The sequence below is a fragment of the Chamaea fasciata genome, unplaced genomic scaffold, assembly GCF_029207755.1.
Source record: "Chamaea fasciata isolate MVZ Bird 193981 ecotype frontalis unplaced genomic scaffold, bChaFas1.0.hap1 SCAF_5, whole genome shotgun sequence".
NCBI lineage: Eukaryota > Metazoa > Chordata > Aves > Passeriformes > Sylviidae > Chamaea > Chamaea fasciata.
Genome location: NW_027094090.1, coordinates 16833892 through 16859261, shown reverse-complemented (window position 1 = coordinate 16859261; position 25370 = coordinate 16833892). Strand labels below are relative to the sequence as shown.

Sequence of the window (25370 nt, the reverse complement as noted above, 5' to 3'; positions counted from 1 at the left end):
GACTGATTCTTAATAAGTGCAGAAAATAGCTCTAGGCAAACAACAGTACTAAGCTTGCAGCGCACAGAAGTGAGCTGAAAAACAGATGCCAGCCCTCAGCTCTTCCTGTATAATTTGTACATGGCAACAATAGTAAAGTGATTCCTTAAGCATATTTTCTAGCTTATTATTCACTACGATCTTATTTCATGTGGTTCTTCAAAATGCTTTTATACCTAGGTTGCTAGAACAGGATATTAGCAGCTTTTTCTTCATGCATAAAATTGAAAGGTGGCTACTTAGAGGAGGCACCATTAAAAATCTCAATTTGCCAGCAGTTAAAACCTGATTCTACACCTAGAATAGAAAAGCAATTATGGTATGCTGCTGTATTTAGAAGTGTTGGCAAGTCTTGATCTCTTAAGGGTGACTTCCGTTCACAGTAAGAAGCAAAGAAACAGCACAAGTAGGTAAGGTGGAACAAAAAATTTTATCAGGATTTAGGCTTCAAACAATAAATTCCATTACATTTCAAAGGTAATTTATTTTCTAAAATATTTTGTTGGCTCTCCTAAATTCAGAAATTAATTTGGAATCGCATCTTTTTTGTTTCTGTTTTGTGGAAGTAATCCCAGTGTTTGACATGCAGTACTTAATCGCACTGTTCAGCTTTAAAATGAACACCACTAACAATTCCTGACTATACAGTGCTCAAGGGGGATGAAAATCAAATGACTTAACATTCTAATTTTTTTCCAGAATACAATCCTGCTGCCTCAGGTGAAATCAAAATAAATCCCCATTACTGCAAAGAGTATGTGTGTTCTACCATACAGATGTGTCGTAATGGCACTGCATACAGTGCAGCATGTCGAGCATTTACTGCCCATCTTGTGCATTTGTTAAAAAAGAAATATATCTGGCATTTCTGAGGTAGACTCAAAAGATTAGGAGGATAAAATTATTATCAGTCTTTTGTCACTGAAAAAGGTCTTGTATTTGATGGGACCAGTGAGCTGACTAGACTCCTGTATTGTTGCACATAAGCTGGATTTTCACGAACAATACAGTACTGATTATATCTTAAAACAAGATTTACTTTCCTGTAGAAGATCATCCCTCTTTATTTACTGAGCTAAGCACTTCACGGGCATTGCCTTGTCTAGCATGAAATAAAAGAGCTTGTATTGAAAAAGGCTGCTGATAAATGAAGAGATACATATGCTGTAATATATTTAAAATATTTACCATTTATGCATTTAAAATGGTTGTAAGAAGCACACTTTTGCGAAGAATTGATACTAATGTTGTCAGTTACCATATATAGCCTTCGGGAAAGTAGTGGCAAAATTCTCTACTCCTGTGTTGTCCCAAACTGAAGCATGGATGGATGTCAGCTTGATCAATCACATTCAGGTGAGATTTTCATCCTAAAAGTTGAAATAGCTGGGTTTTTCTTAATACTCAAAATACTCAAAACTTGTATTTTTATCTAAATAAAGAATGTAATTCATAGAATCATAAAATCTTTGGTAATCCAAGGAATACAAAATATTCTTTAAAAGTCACAGCAATTGCAAATGAAAGGTAAAAATATTAACTTTATTTTGTTTGCTAAAAATGAGAAAACTAATTTGACATTGTAACAGTGTAAGGTCACTGGAGATTGACATCCTCATAAAATGCAAGGGTTTTAAAATATATTTTTTGCTTTTATTGCTACAGCAGCCTCTCAGGTATTAAAATACTCATCTATTACTCAAATTATGTGCTATCAAAATAGTGGTATTTCTTTTACTTTGTCAATACAAGGTTTGTATTTGAAATACAGCTAAAGAGAAATAGTTAAGACAGGAAATTTTCAAGAATTCAGGAAAAATGTCTCCATGCTAGCCTGAACAGAGGTCATTCTATCCTTTTTTGAATGTAACTTCTGTTTCTAAGAATTTAAGATACAAAACTGGCACACAGAAATCCCACTAGCAGCACAACTCGGGAGCTTGGGTACCTGAAAAATGACACAAATCATAAGAAAGAAAATCCAGTCTCATTTACTTGATTTAGTAGATGAAACAAGGAAGAGATTCCTAAGAGAAAACTCCAACTGTATGAAGCCCTCATTCAGGCCAGTCCTCATGAGCACTGGCACAAACTAAATCAAGACAAGATCTAAAAATTTGGCTTAGTAGGATTTGTAATTATATGTGCCAAGGTTTGGCTTTTCTGTCTCTTTGAAGAATTTCAATCTTTCTACATGCTTTTGCATGTCTCTGTTTCTCTTCAGTACCAAGTGTTTACAAATCTGTCCAAGATGTTACTCATTCTGCAAGTGTACTTTGGACTCAACTGATGGCAGGAGTGGTTGTTATTTTGGATATTTTGGGTCATGGAAGAGAATGATGAATTTCAGTTTCATGAATGACCTTGTATAGAAATTCCAAAGAGCAGTTCTCTGTACGTAAGTAGATAGGAATAACAGTAACGATGTTTGTGACTCTGACCTTCATCGGTGTTAATCTGAAAGTCTGCATAGACAGGAATTTGACATGTCATAATTTGATGGCAAATGTTTTTTGCAAGGTAAGAGAAATATTTCCTCCTCTTATTCCTCTTCATGAAACTGAGACATATCTTATATCTTAACTGCAAGTTGAATATTTCAGTGTCTTACTTTTGATCTGGTAGATTAACTTCTATCTTTGATTGACTTTCTCGCAGCCATAGGTAGCCATTGAAAGATACAGATTTTTCCTATATTAAAATCAGGATGGACAGGGTAGATGCCAGTATTCCCTAAGCAGTCCTCAGGGATTTTGCACAGGTTTTTCCCTACTGCTACTGCAACACTAAGCGTGTAGAAAATATCTCTCATGGACTTATGCTCTGAATTTTTCTATTAGTTCCCACCAAAAAATACAAGTGTGTGATAAGTTGTAAAATTATGCCGAAGTCATGAGATACTCCCACTGCAAAACTGAAAGCTTAACTACTTTATTAATTTTAACATCGAGGTCTAAAAATCTCTTCTTTATATTAAAAATAGGAAAATCTAAACTTAGAATCTTAGAAAGGAAAACCACTTGTAGAACTAGACTCCTCTTACTTGTCATATGAAGCTTTTATACACATCAATGATACCTAAAAACCTCACAGAGAAAATACTAACAGCCTGCACCCAATCATAATTGTTCTCTCACATTCTTAATTACTAAAAGTCCTAGTAATATTTTTAATTTTACAAAGGAAAAAGTTTCTCCTAGCAGCTTCTAAAAAGTAGAAGACATGATATTTTTAATGTAACTGTGTTCCTACCCAGCTGACTGTTAAATCAGATCATAAAGAAATACACACTGTACATGGACTTTTGTTTCACAGCATTTACATTTCTTCCATGCATGCAAAGGAATTCTCAGTCCGATCTAAATGCTGATAATCTTCAGTTTCGAGATTGGGTTTATTTGAAGGACATCTAGATTTTAAAAAGTAATAAAGGTAAAGAAAACAAAACAAAAAAAACAAAACAAAACAAAACAAAACAAAACAAAACAAAACAAAACAAAAAAAAAACCCCCAAAAAAACAAACCACAAAACCCAAACCAAAAACTAGCTAGCCGTCTGCCCCAAAAATTGCAAATATAAACTGAAAAGTTTCATCAACTGTGCTTATAGAAACCTCTAACTTTTTTCCTCTTGCAAATAGGTCGCTTCTTGGCCACATGATTTTTAACCGTATATGTAAGTAACTTGCAACATCAGCACATCCAACATCACTTCTGGTAAAATATATGGTAACACAAAGAGTAAATGAGCCAGGTAAATGAGCCGGTCTGACCCCTGCTACAGAACAGTTGTGCCTGGTTGGTTTACTGTGAACAGGAAAACATTCAGGGGAAAAAAAAAAAAAAAAAAAAAAAAAAAAAAAAGGAAAATTAGTATGGCCAAAATAAGATTATAGCTATATGAATAAAGAATGAATGGCATTGATACAGGATCTTATACTAGATTCTGGGGTAGAAAATTCTGCAAAGTGCTGTGGGACTGTGACTGGGCTGAATATCATTTTCCTGTAAGAGATTTATCTAAAATTCATATAAAGGGAGAATCTTCACAACTGAGTCAATGGAGCACTGCAGTCCAAGACACAGCTAATTTTGGAAAACTATTCAGTTCTACTAAAACTATCATCTAGAAGGTCACCAATATAATGGAGATATTTCAGAAGGTATCAGAGAAAATAATTAAGGGAATGAAACAGACCTTCTGGGGAATTCAGAGAGTCCAACTTGCCTCACCAAAGGAAAAGATAAATGGGAAAGAAGGGACTGTACTACCTGTAAAGACCTATACAGGAATTTATCTTGCATTTTCCTATTCAGGAAACAAAGATATAATAGGATCCCATGACTGGCAGTGACAGCATTGGGGATAGACAAGTTTGCCTCCGGAGTGTAGCTAAATTTCCTAACCAATGTCTTTTAGAAGTATTTATGTAGTATTACTTTTGAGTCTCCCAACCTGATGATTTAAAATAATGCTTTTTAGAGCATTGTTTAATAACATGATGATCTTTTCCAAACTAATAACCTACAGAACAACTTAACTGATAACTAGTGCTTCTAATATTAGAGGGTAAATTAATTCAGTGAATGATTCAAAGAAAATACAAGGCTAATTCACCAACAACCGAAATGAAAAAAAAAAAAAAAAAAAAAAAAAAAAAAAAAAAAAAAAAAAAAAAAAGGAGCACCACAAACCCCTATTTCATGAACAGATCTGTGATTTAAACACATTTTTGCAAAAACTCCTAAATGAAGATTAATTTCTCTTTGGTCAAGTAGTATGTTTTTTTTATCCATGAGTTCCCAGTTCTTTAAAAACATAATATCCATTCTAATTTTGTCATTTGGGAACGTAATATGCTGAGTCAAAATCTTGTCTATTTCAGGCTATTTTTTCTGTAGGATGTGGACTACAGATAATTTGAACAGCAAAATCACCTGTCTCTTGGGAAGTACTCGTTTGCTTTTATACGCCAGTACACTCACTGCAATCATGCACTAAAGCACCATATCTAAAACATGGAATGCTGGGTATATTTAACAGTTTCAATTCTGTTTGCTGGTTAAAGATTAAGAGACCAAAGATGGCATCTATTATCAATACTGTATGAAGAAAAGAATCACTGCAGACTGAAGTAAATCCCACTGGGGGCTTAACAAGCACCTGCCATTTTCACGTGGTGAGAGATCAATCAGTCTCTGTATGCAGCAAGATGACCTGCCAAAAGCTAAACCACAAGGGGGAGAGAAGAAAAATGACCAATTCCCCAAACTGTGTGCTCCGCAGTAATAAAACACTGCTCTCTAAGCACTTATACACTCTTTGCAACTGTGATATCTTGGTCAAGATCAAAATTTGCAGTGAAACCCCATGCTGATATACAGAAAAAAAAGGTATCCAAAATGTATTATAAAATGAATTGTCTCTATTAATATACAAATTCTTCACATCATGGGAAAAATAAGTTTTAAGGTTTTCAAACTGACAGTTGTGGAGTACAACCAACCAGGGTTTTTTCCTCTTGTAGAAGACTGCATTTCAAATTTTCCAGACTTCAGTTCATTGCTTATTTGATTTCTGGTTGCCATGGAGGACTGAGTTGGCCAATGGAATACTAAAACTTTCTAAATGTGTATCAAAAATACATCAGTGACAAGTGGAAATGAAAACGAGAGAATTCCAATCTGGTATTTGTCTATTTGCTTGAAAGTGCTGTACCAACATCCCTAAAAGTTCACTTATCAAGCAGAATAGCCAAAAAATCATGATATCTTGAAGATAACCTGAGGTTCTACCAAAAGTCCAGGCTGTTACCAGTTTGGGTTGGTTCCAGGGCACGCGGATACATTTACATATTAAGGTAAGAAAAGCCAACCTCAATTTGCAAAGGTAAGAAACCATGAATGAAATCTCTAGACATTAGTATTCTTTCCTAGGAAATCAAATACTCAAACTCATTTTAACGGCTGATATGGCCAAACAAAATTATCTGGAATTCTAGGGGAAGTACTTAGATCATATGAACAATATGAACTTCTCATATGATTAGCCTGGTATTTTACATATTTTCATGTTTTCTCTCAAGTGTTCTTAAAGCCACCCTCCCACAATATGAAGTGTGATTTTTCATCTCCTGCTGTACAGAAGGCAGCTGTGAAGCAATAGTACAGTAGTAAATAATACAGGATAAGAATCTTTTTGGTATACAGAAAAAAAACAAAGAGGCTTATTAGAGGTATTTCTTTTCAATCTCCCTTCACTACTGTTAAAAGCCATGATGGTTATAATAAAAATCCTCAACTAGAAACATTCAAAGCTATCTTTCAATGTAATAAAAGAGGTCCAAAGTAGTAAAAATGAAAAATAAAGAAGACAACCAAAAAATTCAAAATAGTGTATTATTCTTCATGAGTTGATTAGAAAAATACTTCTGTTTGAAACAAAACAATGTGAATGATCTGAGAAAAGAGCGTGCTTCTCATTCACTAGAGAAATTGTTCCAGAAGTGTTCATCCTTACACGAATATCTTTAAAATATTATTAAGGTCATGGTCTGCAGAGGTTATCTGCTGAGCAAGTAATTGTAGTGCTGGCTGAAGAGAGATCCAAAGATGGCTACAACTGTTACATCAAACTTGAAGAAGAAGAAACGTGACTTTCTCATAAGCAGACAGGCGTTTAAATAGCTAGTTCAGTTCTGCCAGCTCCTGCTTTAGTCTATTCTCTGTGACTGCAATTAGGTTTCAGCAAATCCACCTCTCCATTAGTTTTGCTCCTCAAACATCGTTATTGATAAATTTAATTTTAATACCACACCTTCAGTTGTCTCAAGGAGACAAATACAACATGACATGGTGGACTGTACTGCTCTTCAATCTTATGCAGAGTTCTGACTTTAATGGAGGAAACAGGTAGACTTCCTCTGATTTCTGTGGTATCATGGTTTAGGTCATAGACTCTATAAATAAACACATCTCTAGGGTTTGCACCATAAATCCTGTTATCATTTAGTGCCTTGACCAAGTTCCATACATTAAATCTCAGTAAATTAACTTGTAGAGTTAAAAACAAAAACAAAAACAAAAAACCTAATCAATGAGAGTTATGTAGATAATCCTTAAGAAAACACTTAAAATAAAGACTATGAAGATAGGAAAAAAAACCAAAACCCAACAAATAACCCCTTCCTACCCTCCAACAGAGTTGCATATATAAGCGGGTAAACTGATAATAATTTCTTTCATACAAAACAGGATAGATTTCAAACTGCAATGTGTAGCACCCTTGCATATTACATGAGAAGAAATATATTCTTTCTTTTTGGCCACAAAAAGAATATATCCTGTACTTTTGTTTGAGAGCTAAGTATAAAAATGCTGAACAATACTGAAGTCTTTAGTGGTTGCTTCTTTTTCAAAAAATGTGGAGGCTGTTAAGCCAGACAGTGTTAATACAAACACACTCCCCTGAAGAGAGAGCAGTTAAACCAGACAATAATATAAACATGCCCCTCTAAGGGAGAAATCCTGGCAGACAGCACTCTCTGTTATGGTGAGGAAATGTGTTAACCCCCGCCCCCTCCCCCACCCCCCCCAAGAGGCTTTGCAACAGCTATGTAAATCCTTTGTACCCCATTGACCCTTTCCCTTTGCTTCCCCCCTCATCCGTCTCTTGATTGGTCCTTCCCTTGATCCCTCAGTTGATTGGTTGTCCCCTGAATCCCTCAGCCGATTGGCTCAGATGTTTTACCCCGCCCCCTGCCTTCCTTACATAACCCCCTGTTCCCCGGGGCCCTTTGGCTCTTTGTCACTGGACTCCTCTGGGGTGGGCGCTGAATAAAGCCTCCTGTGGAACTCCATATGAAGGCTTTGTCTTTTCCTTCAGCATTGCCCTGAAGAGCTGATTTCACTGAAGAGCTCAAAATCACTCAGTGCCACCCCAAGAGCTGATTTCACTGAAGAGCTCGAAATCGCTCAGTGGCAGCAGAAGCTCCTGTGCCTCTGGGACGTCCTTGTAAGGACTCTTCTCCAGGAAGGTCACGGCACTCTGACCACTGCCTGCTGTGACAAAAAAACACTTCTAGGATGACATAACTTACTAGTGAGTTCTGTGTATGAATTGTCTATCACTTAGGCTTACTGTGATGAAATGCCTGTGGAAGAGATTCAAAGACATAGCTGTGCAATAATACTCAGAATACAAAATGAAATACTTCTCTTTCTAGGAATAATAGACTGAACTAAATGATGCCTAAAATTTTATTTAGATATCTTACATCAAGACATCATCTAATATCCAGCTTTGCCTAATCATGAAAGCATTTCACTCTCTACCCAGTTCTCAGTTTGATCTCAACTTTCCCTGTGTTTTTGTATTAAATATCAATGTGTGTGCATTGACACTGATAACACTGGGAAGCATGTGCTCTGGGGAGAGCACTGTCTTTCTTCTGCCTAAGCTTCTCTATGATCTACTGTGCCTAACCTAAATTCCACTTAACTCCCCAGAAAACTGCAAATATTTTTATGGTCAGTCTCAATCTAAAAAGCAATGGAAATCACAGTGGTTAACTCCTAGGAAGCAACCTAATGGGAATCATCCATATTCTTTGCAATATAGGCTATAAAAGTGTGAAAGCCTGAACCATATTGAAAGGTTTCCAAGAGCTCAGCTTATAAATTTGAATAAAAAATTGTAAATATTATATCTCAGGTATTTTTAAAGAATGTCAGAGTATTTTTTCTGGATCATTAGCAAGCACACTGGTCCATTTATGCTGACAGGGACTTCTGTTATCATTGAAGAAGAAATATTTTAAAGTACTACTGTGTTAAAGAAATTAGAAGGCCTCCTCTGAGTGTCCATAATACATATTTACAAACCATTTTAATTAAAACACATATCTCTGTACTTAACTTAAAGCCTGTATTTCAATCTGACTGCCTTATTATGATTTTTTAAGGTTCCTGTACCATATGCACATATATTTTGAAAAACAAATATAAATAAAATATGACAGAATAAACACTGATTAGAACATTTTGTAACATCATTAACATACCCAATTTACATGGCACAAATCTACTAACATCTGCAGTGATACAGAATTCCTCAACATCTTTCACATCATGAAGAATAAAACAGCTTCTTTTTTTTTTTTTTTGCTTCATTTGGTACAATAAATAGAACAGTGTATTTCACTTATTTTGCATTTAACAAGAAGCCAATGAGTGTCATTACAGCATATTAACATAGAACATGAAAAGGGAGAAGATGGAAATATGACACTGAGCCATTCAAGTAATCTGTTAACCCAGGACCTAGAACAAGAAATTACCTCCATCCGGCAGGAATTCATTGTTCTGGGAGACTCCAAGATTAATAACCTAGACTACAGCGTCACCTCCATTGGCCTTTTTCACATTTCTTCATTCCATTCATCCATACAGAACAGTGGAATTTTAAATAAGGAACAATCTATTAAAGCTGATGAAAAGCATCCCCCTATGTACACTAAAATGCAGAAAGTTCTGAAACCATTGCTGTTGATTATTTGTGAAAAATATTAAGTCTCTGTTCATTTAGATGGACGTTGTAATTTGGTTTTTAACTGGGAAAATGTTTTCTTGACTCTTAACAGCAAAATAAAAATCTGCCAAAAATGAAAATATATTCTGAAGAGTGCCAACTCTTGATGTAAAATGAAATTATATTACAATTATATCCATAGTGTGGTTGCACAAAGATGCAATGAGCATCGTCCATTCAGACCTTATGGAAGAAAGCTCACCTTAACACTCAACTGCCAGACTTTGGCTTCAGTTGAACCATTTAACTCAATATCCATTTGTATTAATAAACTAAATACGAAAGTCTTTATTCAGCTTGAAATAGTAACTATAGTTTTCACCTCATGAGAGTGGAGTGTACAGCTTACCTAATAGTAAAAGATCTGTGATTTGATACTATAATCTGTCCATCTGAATAATTTTAAAAGACAGTTCAGCTCCATTTCAGATCTGCAGAAGTTTATTCAACAAAATATTAACTCCCTGCAAAGTCCGATAGACAAATAACTGTTGACAACCTCTTTAATTTGCAGTTATTTCCACAGAGCCATGTGGCAGCAATCTACCATCCACAAGGTTTCTCATCTCTTTGCTCTTTTTCTTTGTCCACATCCTTTGCCCCAGGCATTCTTCTGCTTCACAAAAATGAACTGCTTGTATTTCAGAAAACCTGAATGCAAAATATTATGCATTTGCAAGCTTCCAAATTCAACAAAGCCACTGTGCCAAAAGTGAGTGCTTAGATTCAGGAATCTGAAACCAGATCACTGAGACTTTCAGCTCTCAACCTTGGCAAACCAGTTTTGAAGAAAAAAAAAAAAAAAAAAAAAAAAAAAAAAAAAAAAAAAAGGCCGGAGACACTTTTACCAAACCACTTCCCCACGGGCCACTGCAGTTGTCAGTATTGCAGTGGCAGCTAGTGGACTGGGTATTGAGCAGGTTGTTGAATAGATACTGATTTTTCTACTTGTTGTGCTGTTTTCCCACCTTTCTCTTCCACTCAGTTGAAACCATCTCAGAATGATCTCTTCCTAGCCATCTCCACACACTTCCCAGGTGAAGAACTATTAACATACATTAAGATAACCGAAAAAGTTAATATCTAATAATGAAATCATTCAGAAAAACAGTTAATTACCATTACAGATTTTTCAACTACTTATCCTTTGTTACTCAGGGCTTTTTATTTTTTAAAATTATGTTTCAGATACATCACATATTTTCCCAAGGACAAAAAATGAAATAATGATTTTAATATGCATGTGTCGTTCCTCACATAAATTAATGGAAGACCTAGTCCTTGGCTCATAAAATTCTTGCTTATTTACCTTTATTACCCTGCATAACCAATGACATATAAAATACATCCCTGTCTGCTATTTTAACAAGAACTTTACTGAAACAATTGTAATTAATGATGGGCCCTTTATTGCAAATTATTTTGAAATTTTTACTTCCAAAACTGTTATCAGCAGTAAAATCTCCACCATTAACAATAGACTACTCTGTACCCTAGGGAAGGGAAAGGTAGCTTCAACAGAGCAAATAAAGCAGCAAAATTATCTTCTTCTTTTTTTTTTTTTTTTCTTCTTTTAATGAAAAGAACTATAGATGCTGGACTTCTCATATTGGTTATATATTTTTTCGTGTTTTCTACATTTTTCATGTTCACCCTAATTTTTAAAGGAAATGGCTCCATAGGATTATAAAAGGACAAACCATTCCTCCTAGAAAGATCAAATTGCTCCTGTGATCAAGTCAAGTAATTCAGCTTGCTCTGGCTGCATGGGAGGCAGAGAATTCAAAGAGCAGCAGCCCCTTAGATCACTGGGTCACTGTCCTCTCTGTATGAAGATCTAATTCAAATGACCTAAGTGACTAGGCACTCACTGTAGATGAAAACTCTGATTAACCCTTATCAGGTCTGTGTTATCTTCAGAGGACTCTGTTAATGAAATTTCTAACATTTACGATGCATTTCATGATTAAGCAGAAATGGGGATCTACATCAAGACCTTAACTGAGGCACCAGTCTGTCTGGGGCAACAACCATCTCACCTAAAACCTTCCTGAGTTGGCAGATGACACTGCAGGGATAACAGTATATGTAAAGAAACCTAAGATTTTGCAGGAAACTCTCACAGAGATTTTTCCGCAAAAGTCTAATGAGGGCATTGGCATGTGTAGTTGTATTAATAACTTTTGTATTAATGTATTAATACTTTTTGCCCCTTTCCAAACCCTCTGTTCGCTTCTGACTCTTGTCATCCTACACAATGGAGTCCCCTCTAGAGGTGCAGGAAAGTATATAATTTTATGGTGGCAATTGTAAGAGCTATGGGAAGATTTCTGATTTTAAGAGGCACGGTTGGACCAAAATATTCTACTGGTACATTTACTATCAACACTACAAAACCAGAAATGCATCCTATTATACAGGGCTAATAATCTTTAGTGCAGTTATCTTATTCTTTCATCTTTTTATTGTCTCGTAATGGAATACCATTTTTAAAGGATGTTGTTCCAGATGGTATCAGAGATTTAAGAAATACAATCTATTAGTTTCTTTCTGCACTTATATTAAGCCCCTTAAGAATAACTCACTTGGAAATAACTTGTGAGAAATAGTATCTCTGTCTTATGGGCTTTTAAAGAACTCAGCTTTATTTTTATGGATGTTGTTTGTTTATTGAAAAGGTTAAAGGTCTTTAAAGTGTTTCATTATTCACAGCAACAGAACTTAAAGCACATTCTATGAAAACAATTCCCCCATACCACCTGCAATTTGTTTCTGCAGTTATATACTCGCATTTTTCTTACATTGTACAATAAGTTATGATAGGGTGGAGTATGATGAAATATACATATGTAGTGCTGGTCAACAGAATGTTACCGAATCAAGCTCAATAAATTCTAATTTTCAATGTTTACCAGATTCAGAAAAAAACAACCACCATCAGCAAATAAGGTAAATGAATGGAGTTTCCATCCTGCTATCATGGAAAAATAAAAAGAAAACAGCAGAATTTCTACCTGCTGAGGAAAAGTCATGCGAATCACTTCTGTTTCAATTGCTGGCTTCCCTGAAAGCACAGGCCACACATAAGGCTTCTAGGGCTGGATCACAGTGTAGGCCAGAGCCAGCTGTGAGGAGTGGAAGCTGGATAATCCTGAGCCTTGCAGGTGCCCTCATGCACAGAAATACAGGGTTAGAGACAAAGGTCTATACTAGCCTGTAGAAAAGGGGGCTGAGAAAAGACCTTATCACTCCCTGCAACTATCTGAAAGGACATTACAGGTGGTAGTTGGTCTTTTTTGACAAGTCATAGGCTAAGAGGAAATGGCCTCAAGTTCCACTGAAGGGGCAGGGTGGTAGGGGGATGTGTGTGGGTGTTAGATTGAATTTTAGGTAAAATTTCTTCACCAAAAGGGTTGTCAAGCTGTCTTGGTTTGGGAAGACAGGTATCTGCCAGGTAATAAAAGAAAAAAAACCAACTGCAGTTTCCTTTGGGATAGAGAGTGTAAACCTCCCCCTCCACCCCCTTTTTTTTCTTTTTCAATTATAAATTACAATCAGAGGCTCTTAGGCAAAGATTTGGGAAATAGGAATAGCAGTTCTTTACTAGTATGTATTACAAAGCAAACAAACACAAAAAACCCCACCAAACAACTACAGCATTAATAACAAAGGAAAACAGTACCAAGAACCTTGAGGGCTTTGTTTCACAAAACCCAGGGCAGCTTGGTTTTGGTGTCCCTGCAGGATCCTCAGAACACCAAGCTGAAACAGTGGAAAAGTCCCAGGCTGGTAGGTGGGATGGCAGGGTGTCCCGGCAGGCAGGGGCAGGATGTCCCGGCAGCGCAGGGGGTGCAGGGTCACGCTGCAGCAAGAGGAGCAGCGCCGAAGAAGCCGAAGGCGAGGCAGGGCCTGGACCAGCTCCCACAGGTGACAGAGAAAACTCAGGATCCAGGCCGAACCTGTGATAGCAGATTTCCCAGGACTGGATCCCTTTGGCCACAGTGAAACTCTTCCAGCCAGCAACAGCCGTTCTCTCTCTCCCCGAACGCCGGAAAAAGAAGAGCCCGCTGCTGTCTTTTTACCTGCATTATCTCCCCCTTCCCACTTTGTCCACCTCTTTGTTTCGGTTAAGTACTCTCAAGTATCCAACACTTGGTCTCCTTGGTAACTTATGGGGAAAAAATTCTTTAGAGAAAGAAGGAACAAACCTAACCGCCAACAGAAGCATTGGAAGAGGCTACCCAGGGAAGTGGTAGAGTCACCAGCCCCAGAAGCATTTAAAGTATGTGTAAATGTGGCACTTAGGGACATGGTTCGGTGGTGAACTTGGCAGTGTTAAAATAATGGGCTCAATGATCTCAAAGGTCTGTTCTAGTGAAAATGAATCTATGATTCTATGATTTTATCATTCCTGTCATAATGATTGTCTACCCCTGCATTTGTAAGTAGGAACAAAACTATCACTGAAAAATAAATGAGAAAGTTTATTTGGGAATATTCCTCTCTCTGAATATGAATTAGTTGCCTATTCTTGAACTAATGGACAGAGAATTCAATGCAATTTTATTAATACGGCATGCTGACAACTTAAAACGTGTATCAAGAATTCATACTTTATGCTGTAGTCAATACAGTACAGTATGTCTTCAGTCTTGTTGATACTAGCAAAATTTTCACAACACATACATGAATAGTGAGTAGAGCTGTGCCTGAATCAAGGCCTCATTAAAAACAAAACAAAATAAGGAAAAAAAAAAAAAAAAAAAGAAAAGGAGACCGCCAAAATAGAAGGAATTTCTGAATTATTTATAGAACTCTTGAGAGCTCTGTCATATCTTTCCAGTGTATCATTTTGCCAGCAAAGCTGTAACAACCTCAGACTTTAAAAACATGTAATATGTACAAAATCAATCAATAAAAACCTGTCTGAAAACATCAGCAATAACACACTAACTTTATTACTTAGCACTCCTAACTTGCTTTTGATCATGAGGTTTACTAGTCTCTTCTCAAACTATTAGCTTTTCAGTCTGTGGGCAACAGAATTACAGAATGTTAAGGAGTTCCTTAATGGAACTTAAGGATCATCTAATCCCAACTGCCTCTGCCATATGGAGGGACCCCTCCCACTAGACCATGCTGATCAAGGCCTTATCATTCAAGCCTTCAACACTGCCAGGGTTGGAGCATCCACAACCTCCCTGGGCAACCTGTTCCAGTGTCTAATAACCCTCACAGTAAAAAATCTCTTCCTAATATCTAACCTAAAGCTCCCCTCTTTCAATTTGTACCCATTACTCCTTGTCCTGTCACCGCAGTTCCTGATTCACAGACTCACAGCCTCAGCTTTCTCAGCCTGTGTTTATAAGGGAAGTGCTCCAGTCTTATCAGGTTTGTGCCTCTCCTCTGGACTTGCTCCAACAGGTCTTATGTTGGGCACACCAGGGCTACATGCAGTAATTCAGGTGGGGTCTCACAAGAGCAGAGCACAGGGGGAGATTCACCTCCTTTGATCTGCTGGCCATGCTCATTTTGATGCAGACCAGGTTGGCTTTCCAGGCTGCCAGTGCACAATGCTGGTTCATGTTGAGTTTCTCATCAACCAACACCCCCCAGTTCTTTCTCTGCAGGACTGCTCACAATCACTCCTTCACCCAGACTGTATTTATACCTAGGACTGCCACGACCCCAGAGTAGGACCTTGCATTTTGCTTTGTTGCCCTTTATGACATTTACACAGGCCCACTTCTCAAGCCTGTCCAGGTCCCTCTAGATGGCATTATCCTCTCCCTCCAGTGTGTTGACGGCCTCACAGAACTCAGTGTCAGCAGCAAATTTGCTGAGGGTGCACTTGATGCCACCGTAGACACTGCTAACAAAGATGGTGAACGGCATCAGCTGCAGTAGTGACCCCTGAGGGGCACCACTCCACACGTGGACGATGAGCCCCTGGCCACAGCTCTCTGCATGCAGCTCTCCAAACAGTTCTTCATCCACTGCATGGTCCATCTATCAAATCCACGTCTCTCCAGTTTGGAGACAAGGATGTCACATGGGGCAGTGTCAAACCCTTTGCATGTCCAGGTAGACATGTCAGTTGTTCTGCTCCATCGCCCAGTGCTGTAGCCCTGTCCTAGAAGGTCACCAGGTTTGGCAGGCATAATTTCCCCTTTGTAAAGCTATGTTGGCTCTTACTAGTCACTTCTTCATTTTCCACGTGCCTTGGCACATTTTCCAGGAAAATCTGCTCGATGATCTTGCCTGGCACAGAGGTGAGACTGACAGGCCTGTAGCTCTCCAGGTCTTCTGCTTTTCCCATTTTAAAAGTGGAGGTTATATTTCTTTTTTTTTGGTCATCATGGACTTCACCTGACTGTCACAATTTTTTCTACAATGAGGGATAGTGGCTTAACAGCTTTGTCTGCCAGCTGCCTCAGGACACACAGACAAATCTCATCAGGTCCCATGGACTTTTGCACATTCAGGTTCCTTAGATGTTATTGAACCCGACTCTCTCCTACTGAGGGTCTTCATTCTCCCAGTTCCTGCATTTGCCTCTCTGAAATTGGGTGGCGTGGCTAGAGCACTTGCTGTTGAAAACTGAGATATGGAAGTCATTGAGAACCTCAGCATTCTCTTTTTCCAGGGCAGCAAGGTTTCTCTTTTTCTTCTGGAGAGGGCCCACATTTATCCCTAGTCTTTCTCTTGCTCAACATATATATAGAAGCCCTTCTGTTATCCTTGCAAGTAAGTGTGGTTCTGGTTTTTGTTTTGTTTCTTTTTATTTTTTGTTTTTGGGAGTTTTTTGTTTTGTTTTGGGGTTTTTTGTTTGTTTTTGGTTTTTGTTTGTTTGTTTGTTTTGTTTTGTTTTTTTCAGCTTTTGGTTTAGCTGAATAACACTGTAATGAAGATTTCCTTGATAAGCCATATAAGCCCTGCTGTGCAGATACTTCATTCTTTACAACCTAGCTACAATACTCTTCTAAGCTATGGTGCCAAATTTTTATGCAATGCTCAGTTTCATGACAGAAGTCTTTGCATGCATACAGACATTTATATGGCAGATGTTTTGTACGTGATATTTTTTGTTTTCCTTTCAATTATCATGTTATTTCTATGCATATTCCCCACACTTAATAAAATTTTGTGAAGAGCTGACAAATACGCTCAGTACTGTACCTTCCAATAGGAATAATACTCAAATACAGACTACTTTGTCAGCAACATCTGCAACACTTTGGCAGGTGCTTCAAAATTTGTTTCATTTTAAAGTTCATTAATTTGAGGCATTTAAAATAAAAATGTGTTCTAAAATCATGCATTTCTGTTTTTCATTAAAATGTTTATATTGCAGAGAATGTGATATTGCCAGTATCCTTTATTTCCTTCAGGTTCACTATTAAAAAGACAACTATTTTTTTATTAGTGTTAGACTTTTATTTCGTATGTTGAATCAAAAACAAATAAAAACTTGGCACAAAACACACCATTAGAGGATGTTTTGACCCAGTTCAATTTTGATGTTCCTAAATGAAAAATAAAATATTAATTCTAGGGGATAGAATGGGAGTGGATTTCTACATTACTAAGTATATACATTGCTCCCATAAAAGCCAGATGACAGCCCAGTGAGAACAGTTTGACTATTTCAACAACTCAGGTAGAGACATTTTCACACTTCCTTGAGCAGAACAGCTGCATAGTATGCTACCAAAGAATTCTTGATTTGATTTTAAACATCTGACAGTGGTCTTATATTTTTTAATCTTTTATTAAGAAGGTCTAAGAGATTACTGACGAAACACAGACATTTGAGAAAGCATTCATACTGTAATTAGAGGACCTTCTATCTAGCATTATTATATAACACACATTTATTCTTCAAGTCATACCACTGATTTCAGTAGAGTTAGTTACATCAAGAATAAGACAAAAGAGAAAAAAGCAGTTCACAAAGGAAAAACAAAGATGAAAGGTATGACATTTAACATAACAAAGCCTACTGAAAATCAGATGATTAAGTACAAGTATGCATTTAATAAAATGGAGGCAAAAGCAGTACTGCTCTCCGTGTCAAACTGTCTTCTAAAATGAGAGTAACAGGAGATGATTTGATTTAAAAACAAAGACATAAAATGTGACTATAAAAATAAAGCTAGGCATCAAACTTAAATGTTTGGAAGCTTCCTCCCTCAAATGCATTTTTGCATCACTTTCCCAGCCTCCACTGAACATGTTTACTGCAGCAGTATATGGGTAAATCTGATACTCTGGACTGCCTGCAATAGCAAAGATATCCACAGCCTCTGTTCAGATTCCCTAATGGCTCCAAGTTCTTATTTTTCTACAAATAGCAGCTTACTACAAAAAATTTCAAAAGTCAGTAGAAAATTCTGCAATGATCACCATGATCACCTAGCAAGTAACATAAAAGGAGAAGGCAAGCCACTTAAAAGATTAGGTGATAAAAATCTAAACCTTTCAAATACAATCTTTTAATTTGCATGTCTTTTAAAACCTATGTTTATTAGATCTCTCTGAAGTTAGTATAAAATAAAAAACATTCATTCATGTTCTAAACTGAGGCCCCTCTACTATTTCACATGAGTGATAAATTTAATGAACTTTGTCTTTACTTCAGGAGCAACTTTGGAATTCTTTGGTAAGTGCAAATGGGAAGAATAGCAGTGTTGGCGGAAAAAAAGCTAACTAGGTATCCATCAGCAATTGTTGATGGCCCAAAGGCATTGGAGCTATGTAATAAAGACAGACAGACTCCATAGCTTTTGGCTTAGAATAATTTAATCTGCAGTATTGCAATCAGAAGCTGACGTGGCTGAAAACTAACCTGGCAAAAAGTGATGCCTATTTTGCATCCCAGACATTTCCACAAGCACTTAGTGCCTGACCAAAACAGAGGTCAGACATTCAGACAGAGTGAGGTGGGAGAATAGGAATGGGACAGTCTGACCTTAGATTGGTTTAGAGTACCATAAAGCTGCACTGTCAGTTGAAAGAAAAGATCTTATTGTATATGTTGCTGATTGATTTTACTGTGCCATCCTTGTCTGGCTTTATTTGGATCAAGGATCAGACAGTTTTATTCACTTCCAACCTCTTGTCTCATCCCTGTAATGAGATTGCTAAAATCTAATGAAAAACAGGACTTGCCTGAGCTATGGGCTATCCCTTTCCTATGAAAATGTAAACTGAATTGTTTTTCTGCATACCCCTGCATGCTCATATGCAAGTGACCAGGAGGAGTAGCTGAAAACCAAACCTCATGAGCAAGAGTTAACTAGAACAAAAAACTGCCAACTTTTTCTTTAAGGTCTGCCTTCAAAGTAGACAAACTTATGTGCAGACATAATGTTACTGAGTATTTCTATTTCAGATGGTTAATGAAAACATAGCTGGTATGTGTCTACCTTTCACAGATTTTCAATAACACTTAACAGCTTAATATCTATTATGCTTTTGAAACCATTCTTAATAAAATACTGTTAGACTTTTCACAAGTCTGTCACTTCCTGGGCAACCTCGACCTAGATCAATACACTCCTGTTAAGTGTTATTATGTGCTGTTCACAAGTCCTCCATCAGTATCTTGTTGAAATGACAGTTTTCAATATGACAGGCCTTTCTGAATTAATTTTCAAGTATGATTTTAGGAAATAACGTGTCAAATGTTATTATAAAAATCCCTGAACTAAAACATCTTTTTCATTTTCTTTATTCACTGCTTGTTTTTTTTTCAGTCCAAGAATTCTAGCTTCCTTTGCACGATTTAACAGAAATCTTTGAGGAAATTCTTAAAAATGGAAATGTTCCAAAATGGATATACCTGTGCAACAACTTCAGCTTCTAACACCTATGTCATGAACATTTTCATTGTGCAAAATGGGTGTGTAAGAATTTTAGCATTTTAAATTCTTGGTGTTGATATGACATACCAGTTCCCAGCCTTCATAAGTTTACATTATATGCTGGCAAAAAAAGTTTTAAACTATATATCAACTTCTGTACTAGTCTTTCCAGCTTTCTTCATTGTTTTCATTATCAAATCTATTTTTCTTCAGCACATACAATATATCCTGTAGTCCCCTTCAGTTCAACCATATGGCACTCAGCATCTATTGAACCCCTTCTTACAGTGTATTGTGCTACTTAGCTTAAGAAATTGCACAAGTAATCTCCAGGTTTGTTTCCTCAGATAGTCTCTCTTTGCAGTCACTTTTAAAATGAAAATTGATTTTCCCATATTCTGCAAGAAATCAGAACCTTCAGACAATATCAATCTGTCATGCAGCATACATGGTCAGAGCAGAGCACTGTCTCAAATTGTCTGATTTAGCAGATGAGGAATGAGATTTAGTTGCTTAACACCGACAATAAGTGGACCAGCACCTTCTGCCTGACTTCTAGCTGTCACCCCTCAAAGGCACTTGTCTGTGGGTTCTGTGTTACAGATGCTCACTCTGTACAAGATACCATCAATACACTTAAGTACCTGAATGCACTAAAGTGTAAGTTGAAGAAATCACATTTAGAATGTCTATCTGTTATGCTAAGAATTGTCAAAACACAAAAAGCCACAATATTACCATTACTAATGGGATCTGTTGCTTTTAGTCCATCTCAGTACTAATTCTTAACATGCTTATTTTTCAGACCAGTTACCACGCTATTTCAGTATTTGGAAAGGCTTATTTGAATGCAGATGGTGACCAGGGTGTTAAACAATAATTTAAAAAATCTAGTATCAGGCTCTTCACATACGCTCTTTGATGGGCCTGGAAATATTAAAGGCAGATACCTGAATCATCCAATACTGGTGTGAATTTTCTATGTCCTGAGCCCTGCATTTTTAAACTTAGGCTAATTTTTTGTTTTTGGGAAGATGAAAGAGAATCCTAGCCCCATATAAAACCATAATTTTTAGTGGTGTCCTGGAAAATTATGCAATTTAGAAAAGAATTTCAAATGAAAGTATTTTCTGTTTATCAGGACCAACTTAACTATTTAGGCACTCCTTAAAATGCAGCTTTTAAAATCTTTGAATGCTTGAACATTCTTAGATATCCACAATTTATTGCCTGGATTCACACTATGATATAGTAGTCAACAGACTTGCCAAGTTACAGATATGGTTCTATTTAAATTTCAGAATTCTGGTTTCAAAGTATAAGAAAAAAAAAAATGTTTTGCTTGGTGTTTATACTGAAAACATAATTTATTCCGCAAACCCATGAAATAGATGATTGAAAATTATTATTATTATTATGGCTTTGGGTAGAAACAGCTTTTGTTTACTTACTGAAAGTGACAGTTCAGACCTCAAACTGATTAAAATGTAGCTCATTTTACAGCGCAGTAACTGCTTTTAAATATAGATTAATTTATATAAAAAGAAAAGCCACAGTTCATAAGCACTAATCAGAAACTAGTTTTACATCACTTAATCTAAAGCTGGCCTGTCTCTAAGTTAGCATAGTAAAATTGGACTGAATGCTAGAACACCCAATATGAATATGAGTTAAGTAATAGGAATCCTGAAAGAAAAAGTATCTCTAGAAGTCTTATCTATCTGAAAAATCTGTTTATTTATTTGCGCAGTAACTGCAATGTCTTTGAAATAGCACATGCAGAAGTGGACATTCATAATTTCTGTAACTCTAAGAAGACAAAAAAAAAATTAATACATTATAATTCATTAAAACCCGAAAATACATGTTCTAAAAGTGAAGAACAAAACTTCAGTTTACCTAATTTCTTCCAAAGATTTATTTAGATGTGAACAAATTATGATTTCACTTTAGCATGTCATTTTACTACAAGGGTTTTTTTTTTTTTCTTTTTTGTAAACTTTGGTCTCTTTTGAGGCAGCATGAATCACTGAATATCAATACAACCAGTATTCAGCATTCATGACAGAGGAAGGCAGCTAATCTCTTTGAGGTGGTTCTTTAAATATCTGACAGTTTCTTTCAACCTAAAGTCTGAAAAAAATCAAAAAATCTTTGCTAGCATTTCGGCTTAGGACTTGAAGATCAGTTATTTGGCGTGAATAAGTGTATTTTGATAAGGATAATGGAAAATAGAATGTACAGGTTTCAACACATTGGTACGACAAAGAACTGCACAGCTTTGAAAAGGCTGTACTAGTTGAAGCACTACTAATATGCAAGAGAACCTGTGTATTTTGAAGGAATATTATGGCCCCTTCATGAGATGCTTCAGTTTCATGAGGATTTTATTTCTATTTAGATTTCTCTGAGCATGTATTTTGTTTCTATTTAGATTTCTCTGGCCCCCTTAAGACATGGGGCCACAAAGGTCATCCTACCATTCTGCTTGTAAATCGTCTGAAGGGATTATTCTTCTCTAACACAAGAATTAGAAACATGATATTTATCTTTTCTGAGAATTACAACATCCAACTCCCATACTACCTTGCTTGGAAATTAACAGAGGAGACTCTAGTTCCAACACTGTCAGTGATGACACATTTGTAGATTAGGATACCTCCCTAATCTACAAATTAGGATTTCTCCCAAATTTGTCCTAAACCAGGACAATACCTTTTGTAAACAATGAGAGTAAGGGAAACTGCTCGAAGCATTAAAATATCTTGTAAGCCATGGAAATAAATAGGTTGAACCTAGGCCTTGTGGTACACATCTATAGAGTGGCCATTGAAGCCTATGGCTATATACATAAAGAACTAGTATTTTCTCTCATAATTTATGTTAGTACTGCTGAGAAGAACATCAGATTAATACAAAACTACTAAGAGGTTCAGTTAAAGCACTATACAATGACTAGGATTGATTCTATAGATATGCTGTTACATTAGAATGAGATGTTAATTAACAGTAACCTAGTTCTGGCAGTTCATATGTACAGTCACAGGTACAGATATCAAGGCTTTTTGATCTCAACAATAACTGCCAATGATATTCTGCAGAAAGTGTTCATGTTCTACCCTTTGGTGTGTATATATGGAAGGTAGAACACATATGTTTTAACATATGAAAGTTATTTCAGGCTAACTTCCAGTTATGTGGTGTGGTATGTTTCAGAAGCACACTACTGAGAGCTGAGTTAAAGGATTTTTATGATGCATAATGCTTGGTGAAGCAATGGTCTCGGAGCACACAAAACTGGCTGTCAGAAAGACTTAGGAATGTAAATGATTCTCAGTGACAACAAAGATAGAGGTTTTCTTAAACCAGATTTCTAGACAACCAACTAGATATTAAGAGCAAGTATATCTGAGCATGACACAGAAGAGTTAATGATCCATTTCACCATAAATTTGTATTTGTGAGAGCCTTTTCTGCTGCTGTTAAGATCTTTCACAAGACAGTGGCATGTGTGCCATCCTGAGGAGGGACACACAAAAAAAGAAAAGACAGAGAGGACATAGGGACTCAAATAGTGTAAGCTCATGGACTTCGAAGCAAAGATAGTCCCATAGGCAAAGATCCTGATTCTCCAGTAGTTGACTATAAACAATGAAAAATTCAGGATCCTAATTTCCTTCTTGTTTCTAAAAGCTACTACTTGGATTGGAGTGAGGGAATACACCAGCCTGCTGAAAAGTGTCCTCTGTAATCTTGGTCCATATGTAGTGTTCCTGTTAGAATTTGGACAGTGAAGGAACTTAGAAGATGAATTGCTGAGAGATCTATAGTATGGACACTGAAGCACATGACTATAGCGTGTAAAGAATTGGTGTTATTGTATCTGTTTCATACGTTGACCACTTCTGACAAAGGGGAAGGGTGAAAATTAATTTGGCATGGCATGCATGCAACATTTCACTGCTCTAATCTGGTGCTGCCTGAAAGTTTGTTTTGGTAGGTATTGTATCCTGGAATGACACAGAACTAGAACTGGCAGGATGTCAAAATACTTCCAAAACTAGCTTAACCAAATGAAATCAGTTGAGCCGTGGAGATGTGAAATGCACATTTAGAAACACTCAGAGCTGGAATGTAGGTGAGGCTAAATACAGGAATACCAGTGTTATGTGAATACCTAACAATAGGAATATTACCAATAAGGACATTTATACATAACAGTATCTTTATTTCTAAGTTAATCTGAATTGCTAAACCTCTTAAAATGTTAAGTCAGGACTCCCAAATTCACTGATGTATGGAGCTAAGAATTGTTAATCTTACTTTTACTGCTGGGGAAACTGAGGCAGAGAGGTTCAGTGACTTACCCAAGGCCACAGAGGGAGTCACTGTCAGAGCCAGGATTAGAGCTCAGGAGTTTCTGGCTCCCAGTTCCCAAGCTCAGACCACTAGACCATGGCCTCAGGATATTTCCAGCTGATCTTCAGTCTAAAAAAAAGTAAATTCTCAAGTATGTTACAAATATGTAACATATATATATATATGTATATTTATATGTGCATACACATATATATATATACATTTCTTTTTCCTGAATGTAATGGTATGAGTGAAAACACATTGCTCATAAGTCAGTGGTGAAAATAAAACCAGTATATTTTATCTGAGTTACCTTAATCATACATATATGTATGATAAAGCTCTGCTGAAAAAATTATGATTTAAATTACAGCCAGGACAAATATGTGTTGTATTTTTCAGGGTAAGGAACAAATTGCCTTTCCAACCCAGCCAGCATGTCATTTGTATTAATGGTGAGGCATGATAAGTTGCTCCGTGTGTAAGTAAACTCTATTAAGAAAGTCAGGTCCCTTGGTGAAGCTAGATCCTTAGTAAATTTTACTAGCTAAGAATTGAGCTCCATGTCAGAGTAATTACACCTTTTATCCACTGTGAGCTCTTTCTTAGCTTCTCCATATTCCTTAATTTCCCACTTCAGCTAATTTAGCAGTAAAATCACAGAGGTTTAAAAGGTTAGGTACCGAGGAACTTGCACATGAATGTTCTGTTGAGCTCCGTGCGTTGAAATCGCATTATGTAGAAGAAGGAATTAATTCAGTAACAATTAGGTAGTGATGGATCATTGACAACAGATATACACTTGCGTGCTAAAAATTAATCTCCCCTGTAAAAACAACACATTGTGCATCTTCTCATCTGTAGGCGAGCAAGTTTTACACTTGAAATACAAAATGGAAAGGCCCTTCAGCAACTTTTAAAAAAAGAGGTGTATCTTCTGGCACTATTCAAATTACAAAAGATTTTTTAAAAAATCATATAGCTTATTTTTTTATAAATAATTTTAAAAACAATGAGAATAGTAAAAGGAGAAGAAAATTTTAAAGGCAGGAGATTTTAAAGTGACTGTAAGGACATTTGTTATATGAAAGTATTTAGTGTGTTAAAATTGCCAACAACTGTGTAGTATTCTCTTGCTATCTTCTTTTACAAGTTGCCATATTGTTTCCTTGTATTGACAGTCAGCCTCTTAATACATAGATTGGCAGTTAGCCCAGTCGGTCCTCAGTTCTAAAAGCCTCTTAGCAGATGAAAAATTTTTGGTTCATTCACACCTTGTAAAAAGAACAACAGGGCAGAAGAGACATCCAGATCCATTTAGAGTATACTTTGAGTCTGATTTTCCTTCGCCTTGCACTTGTGTAGTCATTAATAGCTTTGCAAAGTGAGCACAAAATGGATATAAAACACCGATACTCATCTGAGGAGAGAATTCTGATTTGGTTGCATTATTTCCAGAGGTGATCACAAAAAGTGCCAGCCAGTTGAAAAATCTGGCTCTGCTTAGAATGTGTAAA

The 25370-nt window shown here is 36.6% G+C and overlaps 1 protein-coding gene across 3 annotated transcripts in view; it reads right to left on the bottom strand.

Moving 5' to 3' along the window:
* Nucleotides 1–25370, bottom strand: part of TAFA5 (TAFA chemokine like family member 5) — a 481932-nt gene that overhangs the window by 120771 nt on the left and 335791 nt on the right. The window contains exon 4 of one of the 3 annotated variants that reach the window (XR_010720751.1): nt 1298–1409. The exons of the other annotated variants lie outside the window; for them this stretch is intronic. The gene's annotated coding sequence lies outside the window, so the exon portion shown is untranslated. The remainder of the gene's footprint in view (nt 1–1297; nt 1410–25370) is intronic. 3 annotated transcript variants of the gene reach the window in all.